Here is an 18,552-nt window from a genome sequence, read left to right on the forward strand (position 1 = left end):
GGTGCCACTAGAGGGCGCCAAACCTCCTTTTGAGAGCAATTACGTGGTTCCCAGGAATCGAACTTCTGACCTTTGGAAGGGCAACCAATGCTCTTAACCACTGAGCTGTCTCTCCAGCTCTTCTTACTGTAGCCAAAAGAGGGCACAAGAACTCATGGCAGATGGTTGTGACCCATTATGTGGTCGCCTAGAAGTGAATTCAGGAGGTTGGAAGAGCAGGCAATTCTCTTAACCATTGAGCCATCTCTCTTGCATCTTCCTTCTGTTGCCAGTAGAGGGCACCAAACCTCCTTTTGAGAGCAATTATGTGGTTGCCAGGAATCGAACTTCCGACCTTTGGAAGGGCAGGCAAAACTCTTAACCACTGAGCTATCTCCCCAGATCTTCTTTCTGTATCCAAAAGAGGGCACAAGACCTCATTGCAGATGGTTGTGAGCCATTATGTGGTTGCCTGGAATTCAGTTCAGGAGGTTGGAAGAGCAGGCAATGTTCTTAACCACTGAGCCATCTCTCCAACCCGTTTTTCAACTTCTTTTACTAAACCAGGTTTACTCAATGTGGTGTGTGGATCACATCTCCATATCCCTAACATGTGGAGTACAGGGGTTTCCGTGGACCTATTGGCCGTTCGTGTACCTCATATAGGAGGTCTAGATAAATTGTTTCTCTGGCTTAAAATTGGTACACCTTTTGCTGGTATTTGTCGTCCTTTGGATGTCTTGGATGTGAGTCCTTCTTAAGGAACATGAACATGCCTGTATTTTCTTCTTCTAACCATCTTTCCTCATTCTGCTTGGTGGTGTCCCTGAAGCATGCAGGCTCATGCTGATAGAGCTGTGAGTCTTTATTATCCTAACAAAATGTGTTGCCTGATTCTGAGACAACAACGTGGGCCCTGGCTGTATGTGTCCACTTGGCCTCATCAACCTCAGCAGGCAATGCTCTTAACAACTGAACCATCTCTCCTGCCTCTTCCTTCTGTTGCCAGTAGAGGGCACCAAACCTCCTTTTGAGAGCAATTATGTGGTTGCCAGGAATCGAACTTCTGACCTTTGGAAGGGCAGGCAAAACTCTTAACCACTGAGCTATCTCCCCAGATCTTCTTTCTGTATCCAAAAGAGGGCACAAGACCTCATTGCAGATGGTTGTGAGCCATTATGTGGTTGCCTGGAATTCAGTTCAGGAGGTTGGAAGAGCAGGCAATGTTCTTAACCACTGAGCCATCTCTCCAACCCGTTTTTCAACTTCTTTTACTAAACCAGGTTTACTCAATGTGGTGTGTGGATCACATCTCCATTTCCCTAACATGTGGAGTACAGGGGTCTCCGTGGACCTATTGGCCGTTCGTGTACCTCATATAGGAGGTCTAGATAAATTGTTTCTCTAGCTTAAAATTGGTACACTTTTGCTGGTATTTGTCGTCCTTTGGATGTCTTGGATGTGAGTCCTTCTTAAGGAACATGAACATGCCTGTATTTTCTTCTTCTAACCATCTTTCCTCATTCTGCTTGGTGGTGTCCCTGAAGCATGCAGGCTCATGCTGATAGAGCTGTGAGTCTTTATTATCCTAACAAAATGTGTTGCCTGATTCTGAGACAACAACGTGGGCCCTGGCTGTATGTGTCCACTTGGCCTCATCAACCTCAGCAGGCAATGCTCTTAACAACTGAACCATCTCTCCTGCCTCTTCCTTCTGTTGCCAGTAGAGGGCACCAAACCTCATTTTGAGAGCAATTATGTGATTTCCAGGAATCGAACTTCTGAACTTTGGAAGAGCAGGCAATGCTCTTAACCACTGAGCCATCTCCCCTGCCTCTCCCCTCTGTTGCCAGTAGAGGGCACCAAACCTCATTTTGAGAGCAACTATGTGATTCCCAGGAATCGAAATTCTGACCTTTGGAAGAGCAGGCAATGCTCTTAACCACTGAGCCATCTCTCCATCCCGTTTTTCAACTTCTTTTACTAAACCAGCTTTAGTCAATGTGGTGTGTGGATCACATCTCCATTTCCCTGACGTGTGGAGTACAGGGGTCTGCATGGACCTATTGGCCATTCATGTACCTCATAGAGGAGGTCTAGATAAATTGTTTCTCTGGCTTTAAATAGGTTAACATTTTGCTGGTGTTTGTAGTCCTTTGATTGTCTTGGATATGAGTTCTTCTTCAGGCACATGAACATGCCAATATTTTCTTCTTCTAGCCATCTTGCCTTACTCTCCTTGGTGTTGTCTCTGAAGCACGCTGGCTCATGGTGATAGAGCTGTGAGTCTTTAACATCCTAACAAGAGCTTTTGCCTCATTCAGTCACAACAACGTGGGCCCTGGCCCTGTGCCCCGACTCTATGTCTGTTCTTGGCCTCATCAAACTCAGCAGGCAATGCTCTTTACCACAGAGCCATCTTTCCTGCCTCTTTCTTGTGGTGCCACTAGAGGGCGCCAAACCTCCTTTTGAGAGCAATTACGTGGTTCCCAGGAATCGAACTTCTGACCTTTGGAAGGGCAACCAATGCTCTTAACCACTGAGCTGTCTCTCCAGCTCTTCTTACTGTAGCCAAAAGAGGACACAAGACCTCCTGGCAGATGGTTGTGACCCATTATGTGGTCGCCTGGAATTGAATTCAGGAGGTTGGAAGAGCAGGCAATTCTCTTAACCATTGAGCCATCTCTCTTGCATCTTCCTTCTGTTGCCAGTAGAGGGCACCAAACCTCCTTTTGAGAGCAATTATGTGGTTGCCAGGAATCGAACTTCTGACCTTTGGAAGGGCAGGCAAAGCTCTTAACCACTGAGCTATCTCCCCAGCTCTTCTTTCTGTATCCAAAAGAGGGCACAAGACCTCATTGCAGATGGTTGTGAGCCATTATGTGGTTGCCTGGAATTCAGTTCAGGAGGTTGGAAGAGCAGGCAATGTTCTTAACCACTGAGCCATCTCTGCAACCCGTTTTTCAACTTCTTGAACTAAACCAGGTTTACTCAAAGTGGTCTGTGGATCATATCTGCATTCCACTAACATGTGGAGTACAGGAGTCTCCGTGGACATATTGGCCGTTCGCGTACCTCATAGATGAAGTCTAGATAAATTGTTTGTCTGGCTTTAAATTGGTAAACCTTTTGCTGGTGTTTGTCGTCCTTTGGATGTTTTGGATGTGAGTAATTCTTAAGGAACATGAACATGCCTCTATTTTCTTCTTCTAACCATCTTTCCTCATTCTGCTTGGTGGTGTCCCTGAAGCATGCAGGCTCATGCTGATAGAGCTGTGAGTCTTTATTATCCTAACAAAATGTGTTGCCTGATTCTGAGACAACAACGTGGGCCCTGGCTGTATGTGTCCACTTGGCCTCATCAACCTCAGCAGGCAATGCTCTTAACCACTGAGCTATCTCTCCTGCCTCTTCCTTCTGTTGACAGTAGAGGGCACCAAACCTCATTTTGAGAGCAATTATGTGATTTCTAGGAATCGAACTTCTGAACTTTTGAAGAGCAGGCAATGCTCTTAACCACTGAGCCATCTCTCCTGCCTCTCCCCTCTGTTGCCAGTAGAGGGCACCAAACCTCATTTTGAGAGCAACTATGTGATTCCCAGGAATCGAACTTCTGACCTTTGGAAGAGCAGGCAATGATCTTAACCACTGAGCCATCTCTCCAACCCGTTTTTCAACTTCTTTTACTAAACCAGGTTTACTCAATGTGGTGTGTGGATCACATCTCCATTTCCCTAACATGTGGAGTACAGGTGTCTCCGTGGACCTATTGGCCGTTCGTGTACCTCATAGAGGAGGTCTAGATTAATTGTTTCTCTGGCTTAAAATTGGTAAACTTTTGCTGGTGTTTGTCATCCTTTGAATGTCTTGGATGTGAGTTCTTCTTCAGGAACATGAACATGCCTGTATTTTCTTCTTCTAGTCATCTTGCCTTACTCTCCTTGGTGTTGTCTCTGAAGCACGCTGGCTCGTGGTGATAGAGCTGTGAGCCTTTCACATCCTAACAAAAGCTTTTGCCTCATTCAGTCACAACAACGCGGGCCCAGGCCCTTGGCCATGTCTCTATGTCTGTATGTGGTCTCATCAAACTCAGCAGGCAATGCTCTTTACCACAGAGCCATCTCTCTTGCCTCTTCCTTGTGGTGCCACTAGAGGGCGCCAAACCTCCTTTTGAGAGCAATTATTTGGTAGCCAGGAATCGAACTTCTGACCTTCAGAAGGGCAGCCAATGTTCTTAACCACTGACCTATCTCTCCAGCTTTTCTTACTGTAGCCAAAAGAGGGCACAAGACCTCATGGCAGATGGTTGTGAATCATTATGTGGTTGCCTGCAATTGATTTCAGGAGGTTCTAAGAGCAGACAATGCTCTTAAGCACTGAACCATCTCTCATGCCTCTTCTTTTTTGCCAGTAAAGGGCACCAAATCTACCTTTTGAGAGCAATTATGGGATTGCCAGGAATGGAACTTCTGACCTTTGGAAGGGCAGCCAAAGCTCTTATCCACTGAGCTAACACCCCAGCTCTTATTTTTGTATCCAAAAGAGGGCACAAGACCTCATTGCAGATGGTTGTGAGCCATTATGTGGTTGCCTGGAATTGAATTCAGGAGGTTGGAAGAGGAGGCAATGATCTTAACCACGGAGCCATCTCTCCAACCCGTTTTTCAACTTCTTGAACTAAACCAGGTTTACTCAATGTGGTGTGTGGATCATATCTGCATTCCACTAACATGTGGAGTACAGGGGTCTCCATGGACATATTGGCCGTTCGCGTACCTCATAGATGAAGTCTAGATAAATTGTTTGTCTGGCTTTAAATTGGTAAACTTTTGCTGGTGTTTGTCGTCCTTTGGATGTCTTGGATGTGAGTTCTTCTTAAGGAACATGAACATGCCTGTATTTTCTTCTTCTAACCATCTTTCCTCATTCTGCTTGGTGGTGTCCCTGAAGCATGCAGGCTCATGCTGATAGAGCTGTGAGTCTTTATTATCCTAACAAAATGTGTTGCCTGATTCTGAGACAACAACGGGGGCCCTGGCTGTATGTGTCCACTTGGCCTCATCAACCTCAGCAGGCAATGCTCTTAACCACTGAGCCATCTCTCCTGCCTCTTCCTTCTGTTGCCAGTAGAGGGCACCAAACCTCCTTTTGAGAGCAATTATGTGATTTCCAGGAATCGAACTTCTGAACTTTGGAAGAGCAGGCAATGATCTTAACCACTGAGCCATCTCTCCAACCCGTTTTTCAACTTCTTTTACTAAACCAGGTTTACTCAATGTGGTGTGTGGATCACATCTCCATTTCCCTAACATGTGGAGTACAGGGGTCTCCGTGGACCTATTGGCCGTTTGTGTACCTCATAGAGGAGGTCTAGATACATTGTTTCTCTGGCTTAAAATTGGTACACCTTTTGCTGGTGTTTGTCGTCCTTTGGATGTCTTGGATGTGAGTTCTTCTTCAGGAACATGAACATGCCTGTATTTTCTTCTTCTAGTCATCTTGCCTTACTCTCCTTGGTGTTGTCTCTGAAGCACGCTGGCTCGTGGTGATAGAGCTGTGAGCCTTTAACATCCTAACAAAAGCTTTTGCCTCATTCAGTCACAACAACGCGGGCCCTGGCCCTTGGCCCTGACTCTATGTCTGTATGTGGTCTCATCAAACTCAGCAGGCAATGCTCTTTACCACAGAGCCATCTCTCTTGCACTTCCTTGTGGTGCCACTAGAGGGCGCCAAACCTCCTTTTGAGAGCAATTATTTGTAGCCAGGAATCGAACTTCTGACCTTCGGAAGGGCAGCCAATGTTCTTAACCACTGACCTATCTCTCCAGCTTTTCTTACTGTAGCCAAAAGAGGGCACAAGACCTCATGGCAGATGGTTGTGAATCATTATGTGGTTGCCTGCAATTGATTTCAGGAGGTTCTAAGAGCAGGCAATGCTCTTAAGCACTGAACCATCTCTCATGCCTCTTCTTTTTTGCCAGTAAAGGGCACCAAATCTACCTTTTGAGAGCAATTATGGGATTGCCAGGAATGGAACTTCTGACCTTTGGAAGGGCAGCCAAAGCTCTTATCCACTGAGCTAACACCCCAGCTCTTATTTTTGTATCCAAAAGAGGGCACAAGACCTCATTGCAGATGGTTGTGAGCCATTATGTGGTTGCCTGGAATTGAATTCAGGAGGTTGGAAGAGGAGGCAATGATCTTAACCACGGAGCCATCTCTCATGCCTCTTCCTTATGTTGCCAGTAGAGGGCAACAAACCTCCTTTTGAGAGCAATTATGAGATTTCCAGGAATCGAACTTCTGACCTTTGGAAGAGCAGGCAATGCTCTTAACCACTGAGCCATCTCTCCAACCCGTTTTTCAACTTCTTTTACTAAACCAGCTTTAGTCAATGTGGTGTGTGGATCACATCTCCATTTCCCTGACATGTGGAGTACAGGGGTCTGCATGGACCTATTGGCCATTCATGTACCTCATAGAGGAGGTCTAGATAAATTGTTTCTCTGGCTTTAAATAGGTTAACATTTTGCTGGTGTTTGTAGTCCTTTGATTGTCTTGGATATGAGTTCTTCTTCAGGCACATGAACATGCCAATATTTTCTTCTTCTAGCCATCTTGCCTTACTCTCCTTGGTGTTGTCTCTGAAGCACGCTGGCTCATGGTGATAGAGCTGTGAGTCTTTAACATCCTAACAAGAGCTTTTGCCTCATTCAGTCACAACAACGTGGGCCCTGGCCCTGTGCCCCGACTCTATGTCTGTTCTTGGCCTCATCAAACTCAGCAGGCAGAGCTCTTTACCACAGAGCCATCTTTCCTGCCTCTTCCTTCTGTTGCCAATAGAGGGCGCCAAACCTCCTTTTGAGAGCAATTACGTGGTTCCCAGGAATCGAACTTCTGACCTTTGGAAGGGCAACCAATGCTCTTAACCACTGAGCTATCTCTCCAGCTCTTCTTACTGTAGCCAAAAGAGGGCACAAGACCTCATGGCAGATGGTTGTGACCCATTATGTGGTCGCCTGGAATTGAATTCAGGAGGTTGGAAGAGCAGGCAATTCTCTTAACCATTGAGCCATCTCTCTTGCATCTTCCTTCTGTTGCCAGTAGAGGGCACCAAACCTCCTTTTGAGAGCAATTATGTGGTTGCCAGGAATCGAACTTCTGACCTTTGGAAGGGCAGGCAAAGCTCTTAACCACTGAGCTATCTCCCCAGCTCTTCTTTCTGTATCCAAAAGAGGGCACAAGACCTCATTGCAGATGGTTGTGAGCCATTATGTGGTTGCCTGGAATTCAGTTCAGGAGGTTGGAAGAGCAGGCAATGTTCTTAACCACTGAGCCATCTCTCCAACCCGTTTTTCAACTTCTTGAACTAAACCAGGTTTACTCAATGTGGTGTGTGGATCATATCTGCATTCCACTAACATGTGGAGTACAGGGGTCTCCATGGACATATTGGCCGTTCGCGTACCTCATAGATGAAGTCTAGATAAATTGTTTGTCTGGCTTTAAATTGGTAAACCTTTTGCTGGTGTTTGTCGTCCTTTGGATGTCTTGGATGTGAGTTTTTCTTAAGGAACATGAACATGCCTGTATTTTCTTCTTCTAACCATCTTTCCTCATTCTGCTTGGTGGTGTCCCTGAAGCGTGCAGGCTCATGCTGATAGAGCTGTGAGTCTTTATTATCCTAACAAAATGTGTTGCCTGATTCTGAGACAACAACGTGGGCCCTGGCTGTATGTGTCCACTTGGCCTCATCAACCTCAGCAGGCAATGCTCTTAACCACTGAGCCATCTCTCCTGCCTCTTCCTTCTGTTGCCAGTAGAGGGCACCAAACCTCATTTTGAGAGCAATTATGTGATTTTCAGGAATCGAACTTCTGAACTTTGGAAGAGCAGGCAATGCTCTTAACCACTGAGCCATCTCTCCTGCCTCTCCCCTCTGTTGCCAGTAGAGGGCACCAAACCTACTTTTGAGAGCAACTATGTGATTCCCAGGAATCGAACTTCTGACCTTTGGAAGAGCAGGCAATGCTCTTAACCACTGAGCCATTTCTCCAACCCGTTTTTCAACTTCTTTTACTAAACCAGGTTTACTCAATGTGGTGTGTGGATCACATCTCCATTTCCCTAACATGTGGAGTACAGGGGTCTCCGTGGACCTATTGGCCGTTCGTGTACCTCATAGAGGAGGTCTAGATAAATTGTTTCTCTGGCTTAAAATTGGTACACCTTTTGCTGGTGTTTGTCGTCCTTTGGATGTCTTGGATGTGAGTTCTTCTTCAGGAACATAAACATGCCTGTATTTTCTTCTTCTAGTCACCTTGCCTTACTCTTCTTGGTGTTGTCTCTGAAGCACGCTGGCTCGTGGTGATAGAGCTGTGAGCCTTTAACATCCTAACAAAAACTTTTGCCTCATTCAGTCACAACAACGCGGGCCCAGGCCCTTGGCCCTGACTCTATGTCTGTATGTGGTCTCATCAAACTCAGCAGGCAACGCTCTTTACCACAGAGCCATCTTTCTTGCCTCTTCCTTGTGGTGCCAATAGAGGGCGCCAAACCTCCTTTTGAGAGCAATTATTTGGTAGCCAGGAATCGAACTTCTGACCTTCGGAAGGGCAGCCAATGTTCTTAACCACTGACCTATCTCTCCAGCTTTTCTTACTGTAGCCAAAAGAGGGCACAAGACCTCATGGCAGATGGTTGTGAATCATTATGTGGTTGCCTGCAATTGATTTCAGGAGGTTCTAAGAGCAGGCAATGCTCTTAAGCACTGAACCATCTCTCATGCCTCTTCTTTTTTGCCAGTAAAAGGCACCAAATCTACCTTTTGAGAGCAATTATGAGATTGCCAGGAATGGAACTTCTGACCTTTGGAAGGGCAGCCAAAGCTCTTATCCACTGAGCTATCACCCCAGCTCTTATTTTTGTATCCAAAAGAGGGCACAAGACCTCATTGCAGATGGTTGTGAGCCATTATGTGGTTTCCTGGAATTGAATTCAGGAGTTTGGAAGAGTAGGCAATGATCTTAACCACGGAGCCATCTCTCATGCCTCTTCCTTATGTTGCCAGTAGAGGGCACCAAACCTCCTTTTGAGAGCAATTATGTGATTTCCAGGAATCGAACTTCTGACCTTTGGAAGAGCAGGCAATGCTCTTAACCACTGAGCCATCTCTCCAACCCGTTTTTCAACTTCTTTTACTAAACCAGCTTTAGTCAATGTGGTGTGTGGATCACAACTCCATTTCCCTGACGTGTGGAGTACAGGGGTCTGCATGGACCTATTGGCCATTCATGTACCTCATAGAGGAGGTCTAGATAAATTGTTTCTCTGGCTTTAAATAGGTTAACATTTTGCTGGTCTTGTAGTCCTTTGATTGTCTTGGATATGAGTTCTTCTTCAGGCACATGAACATGCCAATATTTTCTTCTTCTAGCCATCTTGCCTTACTCTCCTTGGTGTTGTCTCTGAAGCACGCTGGCTCATGGTGATAGAGCTGTGAGTCTTTAACATCCTAACAAGAGCTTTTGCCTCATTCAGTCACAACAACGTGGGCCCTGGCCCTGTGCCCCGACTCTATGTCTGTTCTTGGCCTCATCAAACTCAGCAGGCAAAGCTCTTTACCACAGAGCCATCTTTCCTGCCTCTTCCTTCTGTTGTCAATAGAGGGCGCCAAACCTCCTTTTGAGAGCAATTACGTGGTTCCCAGGAATCGAACTTCTGACCTTTGGAAGGGCAACCAATGCTCTTAACCACTGAGATGTCTCTCCAGCTCTTCGTACTGTAGCCAAAAGAGGGCACAAGACCTCATGGCAGATGGTTGTGACCCATTATGTGGTCGCCTGGAATTGAATTCAGGAGGTTGGAAGAGCAGGCAATTCTCTTAACCATTGAGCCATCTCTCTTGCATCTTTCTTCTGTTGCCAGTAGAGGGCACCAAACCTCCTTTTGAGAGCAATTATGTGGTTGCCAGGAATCGAACTTCTGACCTTTGGAAGGGCAGGCAAAGCTCTTAACCACTGAGCTATCTCCCCAGCTCTTCTTTCTGTATCCCAAAGAGGGCACAAGACCTCATTGCAGATGGTTGTGAGCCATTATGTGGTTGCCTGGAATTCAGTTCAGGAGGTTGGAATAGCAGGCAATGTTCTTAACCACTGAGCCATCTCTCCAACCCGTTTTTCAACTTCTTGAACTAAACCAGGTTTACTCAATGTGGTGTGTGGATCATATCTGCATTCCACTAACATGTGGGGTACAGGGGTCTCCATGGACATATTGGCCGTTCGCGTACCTCATAGATGAATCTAGATAAATTGTTTGTCTGGCTTTAAATTGGTAAACCTTTTGCTGGTGTTTGTCGTCCTTTGGATGTCTTGGATGTGAGTTCTTCTTAAGGAACATGAACATGCCTGTATTTTCTTCTTCTAACCACTTTCCTCATTCTGCTTGGTGGTGTCCCTGAAGCATGCAGGCTCATGCTGATAGAGCTGTGAGTCTTTATTATCCTAACAAAATGTGTTGCCTGATTCTGAGACAACAACGTGGGCCCTGGCTGTATGGGTCCACTTGGCCTCATCAACCTCAGCAGGCAATGCTCTTAACCACTGAGCCATCTCTCCTGCCTCTTCCTTCTGTTGCCAGTAGAGGGCACCAAACCTCATTTTGAGAGCAATTATGTGATTTCCAGGAATCGAACTTCTGAACTTTGGAAGAGCAGGCAATGCTCTTAACCACTGAGCCATCTCTCCTGCCTCTTCCTTCTGTTGCCAGTAGAGGGCACCAAACCTCATTTTGAGAGCAACTATGTGATTCCCAGGAATCGAACTTCTGACCTTTGGAAGAGCAGGCAATGCTCTTAACCACTGAGCCAACTCTCCAACCCGTTTTTCAACTTCTTTTACTAAACCAGGTTTACTCAATGTGGTTTGTGGATCACATCTCCATTTCCCTAACATGTGGAGTACAGGGGTCTCCGTGGACCTATTGGCCGTTCGTGTACCTCATAGAGGAGGTCTAGATAAATTGTTTCTCTGGCTTAAAATTGGTACAACTTTTGCTGGTGTTTGTCGTCCTTTGGATGTCTTGGATGTGAGTTCTTCTTCAGGAACATGAACATGCCTGTATTTTCTTCTTCTAGTCATCTTGCCTTACTCTCCTTGGTGTTGTCTCTGAAGCACGCTGGCTCGTGGTGATAGAGCTGTGAGCCTTTAACATCCTAACAAAAGCTTTTGCCTCATACAGTCACAACAACGCGGGCCCAGGCCCTTGGCCCTGACTCTATGTCTGTATGTGGTCTCATCAAACTCAGCAGGCAATGCTCTTTACCACAGAGCCATCTCTCTTGCCTCTTCCTTGTGGTGCCACTAGAGGGCGCCAAACCTCCTTTTGAGAGCAATTATTTGGTAGCCGGGAATCGAACTTCTGACCTTCGGAAGGGCAGCCAATGTTCTTAACCACTGACCTATCTCTCCAGCTTTTCTTACTGTAGCCAAAAGAGGGCACAAGACCTCATGGCAGATGGTTGTGAATCATTATGTGGTTGCCTGCAATTGATTTCAGGAGGATCTAAGAGCAGGCAATGCTCTTAAGCACTGAAACATCTCTCATGCCTCTTCTTTTTTGCCAGTAAAGGGCACCAAATCTACCTTTTGAGAGCAATTATGTGGTTGCCAGGAATGGAACTTCTGACATTTGGAAGGGCAGCCAAAGCTCTTATCCACTGAGCTAACACCCCAGCTCTTATTTTTGTATCCAAAAGAGGGCACAAGACCTCATTGCAGATGGTTGTGAGCCATTATGTGGTTGCCTGGAATTGAATTCAGGAGATTGGAAGAGGAGGCAATGATCTTAACCACGGAGCCATCTCTCATGCCTCTTCCTTATGTTGCCAGTAGAGGGCACCAAACCTCCTTTTGAGAGCAATTATGTGATTTCCATGAGTCGAACTTCTGACCTTTGGAAGAGCAGGCAATGCTCTTAACCACTGAGCCATCTCTCCAACCCGTTTTTCAACTTCTTTTACTAAACCAGCTTTAGTCAATGTGGTTTGTGGATCACATCTCCATTTCCCTGACGTGTGGAGTACAGGGGTCTGCATGGACCTATTGGCCATTCATGTACCTCATAGAGGAGGTCTAGATAAATTGTTTCTCTGGCTTTAAATAGGTTAACATTTTGCTGGTGTTTGTAGTCCTTTGATTGTCTTGGATATGAGTTCTTCTTCAGGCACATGAACATGCCAATATTTTCTTCTTCTAGCCATCTTGCCTTACTCTCCTTGTTGTTGTCTCTGAAGCACGCTGGCTCATGGTGATAGAGCTGTGAGTCTTTAACATCCTAACAAGAGCTTTTGCCTCATTCAGTCACAACAACGTGTGCCCTGGCCCTGTGCCCCGACTCTATGTCTGTTCTTTGCCTCATCAAACTCAGCAGGCAAAGCTCTTTACCACAGAGCCATCTTTCCTGCCTCTTCCTTCTGTTGTCAATAGAGGGCGCCAAACCTCCTTTTGAGAGCAATTACGTGGTTCCCAGGAATCGAACTTCTGACCTTTGGAAGGGCAACCAATGCTCTTAACCACTGAGCTGTCTCTCCAGCTCTTCGTACTGTAGCCAAAAGAGGGCACAAGACCTCATGGCAGATGGTTGTGACCCATTATGTGGTCGCCTGGAATTGAATTCAGGAGGTTGGAAGAGCAGGCAATTCTCTTAACCATTGAGCCATCTCTCTTGCATCTTCCTTCTGTTGCCAGTAGAGGGCACCAAACCTCCTTTTGAGAGCAATTATGTGGTTGCCAGGAATCGAACTTCTGACCTTTGGAAGGGCAGGCAAAGCTCTTAACCACTGAGCTATCTCCCCAGCTCTTCTTTCTGTATCCAAAAGAGGGCACAAGACCTCATTGCAGATGGTTGTGAGCCATTATGTGGTTGCCTGGAATTCAGTTCAGGAGGTTGGAAGAGCAGGCAATGTTCTTAACCACTGAGCCATCTCTCCAACCCGTTTTTCAACTTCTTGAACTAAACCAGGTTTACTCAATGTGGGGTGTGGATCATATCTGCATTCCACTAACATGTGGAGTACAGGGGTCAACATGGACATATTGGCCGTTCGCGTACCTCATAGATGAAGTCTAGATAAATTGTTTGTCTGGCTTTAAATTGGTAAACCTTTTGCTGGTGTTTGTCGTCCTTTGGATGTCTTGGATGTGAGTTCTTCTTAAGGAACATGAACATGCCTGTATTTTCTTCTTCTAACCATCTTTCCTCATTCTGCTTGGTGGTGTACCTGAAGCATGCAGGCTCATGCTGATAGAGCTGTGAGTCTTTATTATCCTAACAAAATGTGTTGCCTGATTCTGAGACAACAACGTGGGTCCTGGCTGTATGTGTCCACTTGGCCTCATCAACCTCAGCAGGCAATGCTCTTAACCACTGAGCCATCTCTCCTGCCTCTTCCTTCTGTTGCCAGTAGAGGGCACCAAACCTCATTTTGAGAGCAATTATGTGATTTCCAGGAATCGAACTTCTGAACTTTGGAAGAGCAGGCAATGCTCTTAACCACTGAGCCATCTCTCCTGCCTCTTCCTTCTGTTGCCAGTAGAGGGCACCAAACCTCATTTTGAGAGCAACTATGTGATTCCCAGGAATCGAACTTCTGAACTTTGGAAGAGCAGGCAATGCTCTTAACCACTGAGCCATCTCTCCAACCCGTTTTTCAACTTCTTGAACTAAACCAGGTTTACTCAATGTGGTGTATGGATCATATCTGCATTCCACTAACATGTGGAGTACAGGGGTCTCCGTGGACATATTGGCCGTTCGCGTACCTCATAGATGAAGTCTAGATAAATTGTTCGTCTGGCTTTAAATTGGTAAACCTTTTGCTGGTGTTTGTCGTCCTTTGGATGTCTTGGATGTGAGTTCTTCTTCAGGAACATGAACATGCCTGTATTTTCTTCTTCTAGTCATCTTGCCTTACTCTCCTTGGTGTTGTCTCTGAAGCACGCTGGCTCGTGGTGATAGAGCTGTGAACCTTTAACATCCTAACAAAAGCTTTTGCCTCATACAGTCACAACAACGCGGGCCCAGGCCCTTGGCCCTGACTCTATGTCTGTATGTGGTCTCATCAAACTCAGCAGGCAATGCTCTTTACCACAGAGCCATCTCTCTTGCCTCTTCCTTGTGGTGCCACTAGAGGGCGCCAAACCTCCTTTTGAGAGCAATTATTTGGTAGCCGGGAATCGAACTTCTGACCTTCGGAAGGGCAGCCAATGTTCTTAACCACTGACCTATCTCTCCAGCTTTTCTTACTGTAGCCAAAAGAGGGCACAAGACCTCATGGCAGATGGTTGTGAATCATTATGTGGTTGCCTGCAATTGATTTCAGGAGGATCTAAGAGCAGGCAATGCTCTTAAGCACTGAAACATCTCTCATGCCTCTTCTTTTTTGCCAGTAAAGGGCACCAAATCTACCTTTTGAGAGCAATTATGTGGTTGCCAGGAATGGAACTTCTGACCTTTGGAAGGGCAGCCAAAGCTCTTATCCACTGAGCTAACACCCCAGCTCTTATTTTTGTATCCAAAAGAGGGCACAAGACCTCATTGCAGATGGTTGTGAGCCATTATGTGGTTGCCTGGAATTGAATTCAGGAGGTTGGAAGAGGAGGCAATGATCTTAACCACGGAGCCATCTCTCATGCCTCTTCCTTATGTTGCCAGTAGAGGGCACCAAACCTCCTTTTGAGAGCAATTATGTGATTTCCATGAGTCGAACTTCTGACCTTTGGAAGAGCAGGCAATGCTCTTAACCACTGAGCCATCTCTCCAACCCGTTTTTCAACTTCTTTTACTAAACCAGCTTTAGTCAATGTGGTTTGTGGATCACATCTCCATTTCCCTGACGTGTGGAGTACAGGGGTCTGCATGGACCTATTGGCCATTCATGTACCTCATAGAGGAGGTCTAGATAAATTGTTTCTCTGGCTTTAAATAGGTTAACATTTTGCTGGTGTTTGTAGTCCTTTGATTGTCTTGGATATGAGTTCTTCTTCAGGCACATGAACATGCCAATATTTTCTTCTTCTAGCCATCTTGCCTTACTCTCCTTGGTGTTGTCTCTGAAGCACGCTGGCTCATGGTGATAAAGCTGTGAGTCTTTAACATCCTAACAAGAGCTTTTGCCTCATTCAGTCACAACAACGTGGGCCCTGGCCCTGTGCCCCGACTCTATGTCTGTTCTTGGCCTCATCAAACTCAGCAGGCAAAGCTCTTTACCACAGAGCCATCTTTCCTGCCTCTTCCTTCTGTTGTCAATAGAGGGCGCCAAACCTCCTTTTGAGAGCAATTACGTGGTTCCCAGGAATCGAACTTCTGACCTTTGGAAGGGCAACCAATGCTCTTAACCACTGAGCTGTCTCTCCAGCTCTTCGTACTGTAGCCAAAAGAGGGCACAAGACCTCATGGCAGATGGTTGTGACCCATTATGTGGTCGCCTGGAATTGAATTCAGGAGGTTGGAAGAGCAGGCAATTCTCTTAACCATTGAGCCATCTCTCTTGCATCTTCCTTCTGTTGCCAGTAGAGGGCACCAAACCTCCTTTTGAGAGCAATTATGTGGTTGCCAGGAATCGAACTTCTGACCTTTGGAAGGGCAGGCAAAGCTCTTAACCACTGAGCTATCTCCCCAGCTCTTCTTTCTGTATCCAAAAGAGGGCACAAGACCTCATTGCAGATGGTTGTGAGCCATTATGTGGTTGCCTGGAATTCAGTTCAGGAGGTTGGAAGAGCAGGCAATGTTCTTAACCACTGAGCCATCTCTGCAACCCGTTTTTCAACTTCTTGAACTAAACCAGGTTTACTCAAAGTGGTGTGTGGATCATATCTGCATTCCACTAACATGTGGAGTACAGGAGTCTCCGTGGACATATTGGCCGTTCGCGTACCTCATAGATGAAGTCTAGATAAATTGTTTGTCTGGCTTAAAATTGGTAAACCTTTTGCTGGTGTTTGTCGTCCTTTGGATGTCTTGGATGTGAGTTCTTCTTAAGGAACATGAACATGCCTGTATTTTCTTCTTCTAACCATCTTTCCTCATTCTGCTTGGTGGTGTCCCTGAAGCATGCAGGCTCATGCTGATAGAGCTGTGAGTCTTTATTATCCTAACAAAATGTGTTGCCTGATTCTGAGACAACAACGTGGGCCCTGGCTGTATGTGTCCACTTGGCCTCATCAACCTCAGCAGGCAATGCTCTTAACCACTGAGCCATCTCTCCTGCCTCTTCCTTCTGTTGCCAGTAGAGGGCACCAAATCTCATTTTGAGAGCAATTATGTGATTTCCAGGAATCGAACTTCTGAACTTTGGAAGAGCAGGCAATGCTCTTAACCACTGAGCCATCTCTCCTGCCTCTCCCCTCTGTTGCCAGTAGAGGGCACCAAACCTCATTTTGAGAGCAACTATGTGATTCTCAGGAATCGAACTTCTGACCTTTGGAAGAGCAGGCAATGCTCTTAACCACTGAGCCATCTCTCCTGCCTCTCCCCTCTGCTGCCAGTAGAGGGCACCAAACCTCATTTTGAGAGCAACTATGTGATTCCAGGAATCGAACTTCTGAACTTTGGAAGAGCAGGCAATGCTCTTAACCACTGAGCCATCTCTCCAACCCGTTTTTCAACTTCTTTTACTAAACCAGGTTTACTCAATGTGGTGTGTGGATCACATCTCCATTTCCCTAACATGTGGAGTACAGGGGTCTGCGTGGACCTATTGGCCGTTCGTGTACCTCATAGATGAGGTCTAGATAAATTGTTTCTCTGGCTTAAAATTGGTACACCTTTTGCTGGTGTTTGTCGTCTTTTGGATGTCTTGGATGTGAGTTCTTCTTCAGGAACATGAACATGCCTGTATTTTCTTCTTCTAGTCACCTTGCCTTACACTCCTTGGTGTTGTCTCTGAAGCACGCTGGCTCGTGGTGATAGAGCTGTGAGCCTTTAACATCCTAACAAAAGCTTTTGCCTCATTCAGTCACAACAACGCGGGCCCAGGCCCTTGGCTCTGACTCTATGTCTGTATGTGGTCTCATCAAACTCAGCAGGCAATGCTCTTTACCACAGAGCCATCTCTCTTGCCTCTTCCTTGTGGTGCCACTAGAGGGCGCCAAACCTCCTTTTGAGAGCAATTATTTGGTAGCCAGGAATCGAACTTCTGACCTTCGGAAAGGCAGCCAATGTTCTTAACCACTGACCTATCTCTCCAGCTTTTCTTACTGTAGCCAAAAGAGGGCACAAGACCTCATGGCAGATGGTTGTGAATCATTATGTGGTTGCCTGCAATTGATTTCAGGAGGTTCTAAGAGCAGGCAATGCTCTTAAGCACTGAAACATCTCTCATGCCTCTTCTTTTTTGCTAGTAAAAGGCACCAAATCTACCTTTTGAGAGCAATTATGGGATTGCCAGGAATGGAACTTCTGACCTTTGGAAGGGCAGCCAAAGCTCTTATCCACTGAGCTAACACCCCAGCTCTTATTTTTGTATCCAAAAGAGGGCACAAGACCTCATTGCAGATGGTTGTGAGCCATTATGTGGTTTCCTGGAATTGAATTCAGGAGTTTGGAAGAGGAGGCAATGATCTTAACCACGGAGCCATCTCTCATGCCTCTTCCTTATGTTGCCAGTAGAGGGCACCAAACCTCCTTTTGAGAGCAATTATGTGATTTCCAGGAATCGAAGTTCTGACCTTTGGAAGAGCAGGCAATGCTCTTAACCACTGAGCCATCTCTCCAACCCGTTTTTCAACTTCTTTTACTAAACCAGCTTTAGTCAATGTGGTGTGTGGGTCACATCTCCATTTCCCTGACGTGTGGAGTACAGGGGTCTGCATGGACCTATTGGCCATTCATGTACCTCATAGAGGAGGTCTAGATAAATTGTTTCTCTGGCTTTAAATAGGTTAACATTTTGCTGGTGTTTGTCGTCCTTTGGATGTCTTGGATGTGAGTTCTTCTTCAGGCACATGAACATGCCAATATTTTCTTCTTCTAGCCATCTTGCCTTACTCTCCTTGGTGTTGTCTCTGAAGCACGCTGGCTCATGGTGATAGAGCTGTGAGTCTTTAACATCCTAACAAGAGCTTTTGCCTCATTCAGTCACAACAACGTGGGCCCTGGCCCTGTGCCCCGACTCTATGTCTGTTCTTGGCCTCATCAAACTCAGCAGGCAAAGCTCTTTACCACAGAGCCATCTTTCCTGCCCCTTTCTTGTGCTGCCACTAGAGGGCGCCAAACCTCCTTTTGAGAACAATTACGTGGTTCCCAGGAATCGAACTTCTGACCTTTGGAAGGGCAACCAATGCTCTTAACCACTGAGCTGTCTCTCCAGCTCTTCTTACTGTAGCCAAAAGAGGGCACAAGACCTCCTGGCAGATGGTTGTGACCAATTATGTGGTCGCCTGGAATTGAATTCAGGAGGTTGGAAGAGCAGGCAATTCTCTTAACCATTGAGCCATCTCTCTTGCATCTTCCTTCTGTTGCCAGTAGAGGGCACCAAACCTCCTTTTGAGAGCAATTATGTGGATGCCAGGA

This window comes from Chionomys nivalis, chromosome 23 (genome assembly GCF_950005125.1).
Source record: "Chionomys nivalis chromosome 23, mChiNiv1.1, whole genome shotgun sequence".
In the NCBI taxonomy this organism is placed as follows: Eukaryota; Metazoa; Chordata; class Mammalia; order Rodentia; family Cricetidae; genus Chionomys; species Chionomys nivalis.